This window comes from Citrus clementina, unplaced genomic scaffold (genome assembly GCF_000493195.1).
Source record: "Citrus clementina cultivar Clemenules unplaced genomic scaffold, Citrus_clementina_v1.0 scaffold_3, whole genome shotgun sequence".
NCBI classification, from domain to species: domain Eukaryota; kingdom Viridiplantae; phylum Streptophyta; class Magnoliopsida; order Sapindales; family Rutaceae; genus Citrus; species Citrus x clementina.
This window is the reverse complement of record NW_006262339.1, coordinates 39,575,462-39,580,620: the sequence shown is the minus strand read 5'-3', so window position 1 is coordinate 39,580,620 and position 5,159 is coordinate 39,575,462.

The window sequence follows — 5,159 nt, the reverse complement described above, 5'->3', positions numbered from 1 at the left end:
ATATTATATAGTGTGTATGCTTTATGTTCTAATTTCATTATATGGTAAGTAAAGTTTTGTACAGGGCCTAATATGGGCATTACATTCAATTATTGACAAAAAATTAGCCGCTATTTAGCATATTGGACCCAGTCCAAGCCGAGTTATTATTGATCACTAGTAGAGTCTCCTGCTCTTTCTATGATTATCCTTCCATGTGGGAGGAATTATTTTTGTAAATAAGAAAAAAATTTTATGTTATTTACAACAATATTTATTTAATTTAAATTTATTTTTACCGTTATTTTTATTTTCTAACTGTTGACAATTGATCATGCCGTAAAAAATTTAATGGTGATCTTTCATTTATTTGTGTTCATTTATTTTGTTTTCATTTGAAAAATTTGAGTGTTGGGGTTTTGTCCATGACCCATGGGTAAATCATACCAAACCCATAATGAAATGATTTTCTATATAAAACTCACATTTAACCCATTTTCATGATTTACCCAACCCAAACCATTTAATTTGGTTTGGGTTTGGGTAAACCCATGGGTTGTGGGTTTATGCCCACCCCTAGTTATCATCATTAATTTCAGCATGAGCATCGTCATCAATATTTGCATCGCCATCATTACTTGTAATTTTTCTATATTTAAAGCTACCATCTTGTATTCTTCTTACTTTTTTTTTTTTTTTTGATAGATGTATTCTTCTTACTTATGCCTTATTTGATATTTAGGTTGGGTAGCTATATTTTAAAAGTTACAGTATTAAAGTATTTGGTAAAAATTAGCTACCGTAACTTTAAAGGTAAATTGATTAGATCTTACACTTATATGATGAAAAATTTATTATATCTTTAACAATTTTCTCAAAATTATTATTTAAAAATTACATTTACTATATATCATTAAGCTTATTTTTTCATATTTATAGCTTCTTTTTTTCCAAGACAGCTATAACTTCTCAATACCAAAAAGGGCTTAAATTCATTTTGCCAATGTTGTTGCATATGAATATGCAGCCTTCTAATCTTTAAGACATCAATCGGTTTAACGTCTTTCCTACCAATATTTTATATTTTTAAAACCGTAAATTATGCTATCAAATTATAATTAAATTTTATTATTACTGGATCATATATTATTTTTTCTACTCTTATTAAGGTTATGGTGTGTTTTTTTTTGTTCTATTGAAAGCAAGAAATATATTTTAAATTAATGAATTAATTAAAAGCACAATAATTTGATAGCTTGATAGCATAATTTACGGTTTTAAAGTAGAGAGGCATGAGTTCCGAAGACTGACGCTGCCAACCCTACTAGTCACTAGGGTTGGCAAAAAGCCCGGGCCGGCCCAAGCCCGCCCGGATCCAGCCCAGGCCCTCACCCATGAGGGCCTAGACAAGGGCCCCAAAAAATCCGGACAAAGCCCAAGCCCACTACTTTTAAAAAAATAACTTTATAAATTAGAATAATATAATTAAAATTGAAAAGTAATTTAAAAATAAAAAAGAAAACTTAAATTCTTAACTTATAAATCAATTATGATTAAAAAAAACTAAAATTATGATACTAAATTCTCTCTTTTGTGTCAATTAATTAAGAGAGCGTTTGAATTAGAAAATTCAGTATTAAAGAAAATTAAAGTTATGAGTTTTTATTTGCTTTATTTATTATTTTAATTTGAAATATTGATTTTCTTTAATTTATCTATGATTGTAATAACTTGTTGATCATTAATTTATTTTAAATTTACAATAATTTAAAAAATTTAAAATAAATAAAGAAATCCCAAGCCCGGCCCAGGCCCGTAATGGGCCCGGCCCGGGCCCGTACACTTAGCTGATAGAGGGTCTGGACATGGGCTTGAAAAAACCCGGCCCAAGCTCGCTGTTTGCCATCCCTACTAGTCACTAGTAAAAGGTTGACATATATTATTATTATGCTTTTTTTAATAATTAGATATGTTTAGGCAAGTGGATACGAGAAAAAAAACTATCTTACAATGAGTACATACATGTAGGGATGGGCATTTAACAATTTGGTTCGGTTATGGACCATAATCGAACCAAACCAATACCAATCGATTTCAAATAATAGGAACTGAAACCAAAATATTTACAAGAATATAACTCATGTGAGGGTGGTATTCAGGTTAACTCGAATCGAACCTAAAATTAATTTCGGGTTTAAGTTTGATTTGGGTTAATTCTAAAATCTGAACGGTTTGAATTTTAACACTCGATCGGGTTATAATACATACATATTAAAAAAGCACTATAATTTATTTTAGTATTTGCATATTATTGTTTTGCTTTCTTAATAATTAGATATGTTTAACCAAGTGGATATTAGGAAAATCGGCTTACATTGAGTACGTCGAAGGCTTAACAAATGCACCAAAAAAAAAAGATAAATAAATAAATTGAGGTCCATAGGCCCTGAAGAAATAGTTATCATGCTTGCCACAACATGGTCCATGAAATTAATGAGTTGTGTCATGCCATTCCATTGGCACGACTGGCCTCTTTTTAACGATACGGCACGATCCGTTGGACATCTTCACTCTAAAATAAAAATTAATAATATGTCGTAAGTATGATATTTAAATAATAATTTTGATAAAAATAGTAAATATGTTATAAATTTTTACCTAATAAAATCAAATTAACTTACCTTTTAAGTAATAATAGTAAGTGTTTACCAAATATTTTAATATTGTAACTTAAAAGACTATAGTTGTGTAACTTCTGAGCCTAAATTTTGAAGAATTATTTAATATGTGTATTTTTATTTTTTTTCCCGATCAAGATATATTTCTTTATTATATTCATATTTACTAACCGCCAAATATAATGTTTTATGTGCTCAAATAAGAGATCACGTTAAGAGAGAATCTTGATCTCTTTGTTTTTAATAGAGATTTCGGGATTACAATAAGCTATAAAATGAGACGTTTTTGTTTAATTGATACATAGGCAATTTGCCAGCATGCCCAGTATTAATTTGCTTAAGAAGTTATGTCATTTTTGTCACCAACACAAACCATTATGTATCTGCCACAAGTACATTGGCAGAATGCAGGCCTGCTCCTTAATTTATTTAGGGGTAAACGGAAAATTAACTCTAAACAAATATACCAAATTAATTAATGAAATACAAGATCAACTAGTGCTAATCGGAAGGTTTGACATAATTTTGAATTTTGCTGGCGTTTTGTTGTCTTTGGGCTGCCATATTTTTGGGCTTTTAACCGGTTGAATTTGATCCCAAAATGGGCTTAAATGCTCTGAAAGTGACATGGCGATGCTGCTGATGTTAAAAATTATCAAATGGATTTTGGGTTCCAAATTGTGCTCATCATTAGCACATGCACTTCTAAGACAACGGAGTTAAATATTAGTAGAAAAAATGTTAGATTTTGTATATTTTTAGCAGTCAATTGAAAGTTTTTGTAATTTTTTAGTAACGTTAAAAGCACCCAGTTGTTATTTTGCAATAACTTAAGTTTTAAAAGGATACCAACCCTAAATTTAACTCTTTTGCATCTCTTCGTACAATTGTACCTAAAAAACACATAATTACCTTTAATTTTCTCAAAGTCAAGTCTTCTCCATATATACATGCATCTTGGAATAATTATCTAGCTATTATTAATTTGTTAAATTCAAAAGAATCGAGTGCCAATAAGAGACTTACTTATAATTAAGCAAATTTAAAGTATGACCTAGTCTCATTTCTGTTAACTTTGCACATTAATTATTAATTCTTTCCATTGTTCAATTTGCAATCGATCAATCTATATAGTTTCCAAATAAAAGGCTTCTAGTGAAATGATGAAAGGAAAAGATGAAATGATAGCTACTTGGTGATCTAGTTTAGGTCAGTTTTTAAATCTTAATTTGTTGGTGGAAGTACATGTGTCCAATGACAATATAAAGCTAGGTTTTACTTGGTCAATTCACTCATTGTACTGGTAGAAATCAAGATGATTTGTGTTTATGGTATCAAGTGAACAGGAAAAGAAAATTCAAATGAAAAAAATGAGTATCATATTTTCGTAAAAGGATAAATGTTACTAATCTTTTCGGCTTGAATTAATTACTCAATCGACTGGAACAATGGTGTCATAAGTAATGCCGGAACGAGGTACAGCTGTACAAGCCTGAGTAGCTTTAAAAAATTACAAGAAAATTAAGGCCTGATTTGAAATTTTACCACATATAAATTTTGTACTTTGGCCACCTCTTTTTTACATAATATTATGATTTTGACGTTTAATTTTGGTGATATTATATTACAACTATGACCCCCTTTGAATCAAAATTCTTGTTCTGCTACTTATCTCAAGTGCTACCAAAAGCAAGTGGATTAGAAAATAGTTTCCACAATTAAATTTATCACATCTGGTAATAATTTACTCAGTCGTGATAAAGGCGATTGTTCCACAGTCAGAATTAGCTGCAGTCGCCATCTGAAAAATTCCGGAAAGAAAATAGCTAGGGTTCATGTGTTTCTTGCCCTAGTAGCTGTGCATAGATACGCCGAACCCTAAAACTAAAAATGCCATGAGACAGGGTTCATGTTTCTGCTTCGACTTTTGGGGGAAAAGCTTTCCACCGAATTCATTTTAAAATCAATTAGAACACTTAAACACAATTAATGGTATAACAAGAACATGGCGACGTAACTTCTCCACCATACATGCATTAACATTTGGAATTTAAAATGAATTGGGAACAATTAATTTAATAATTTGTACAAAGCTTGTTGTGATTGTATAAATTACACAGTCCCATGTGATTATGTGACGACCCATAATTGATCAACAACTTATGTATTGATGACCTATGAATCATTATACGTCACGAACCTCTAATGGTTCGTTTTATTTTTTATTCAAAAATAATAATTATTATTATCAAAACTCTCTTTGAATTTTACAAAATAATCAACAATACAGTAGATTAGGTCGAATCAAAATAAAATAGAATAGAATAATAATTTTTAAAGCATTTCCTTCAAATTCATGATTTGTATTTTTATTTAAAAAAAAACTTTTGTGACAGAGAATATCTTAGTAGGAAAGCTTATTAGATTCTGAGAATGAAATTCTGTTATGATTTAAGCTTTTCTTTATAAAATACAAATTAACGAATTGGTGGTTATTAGATA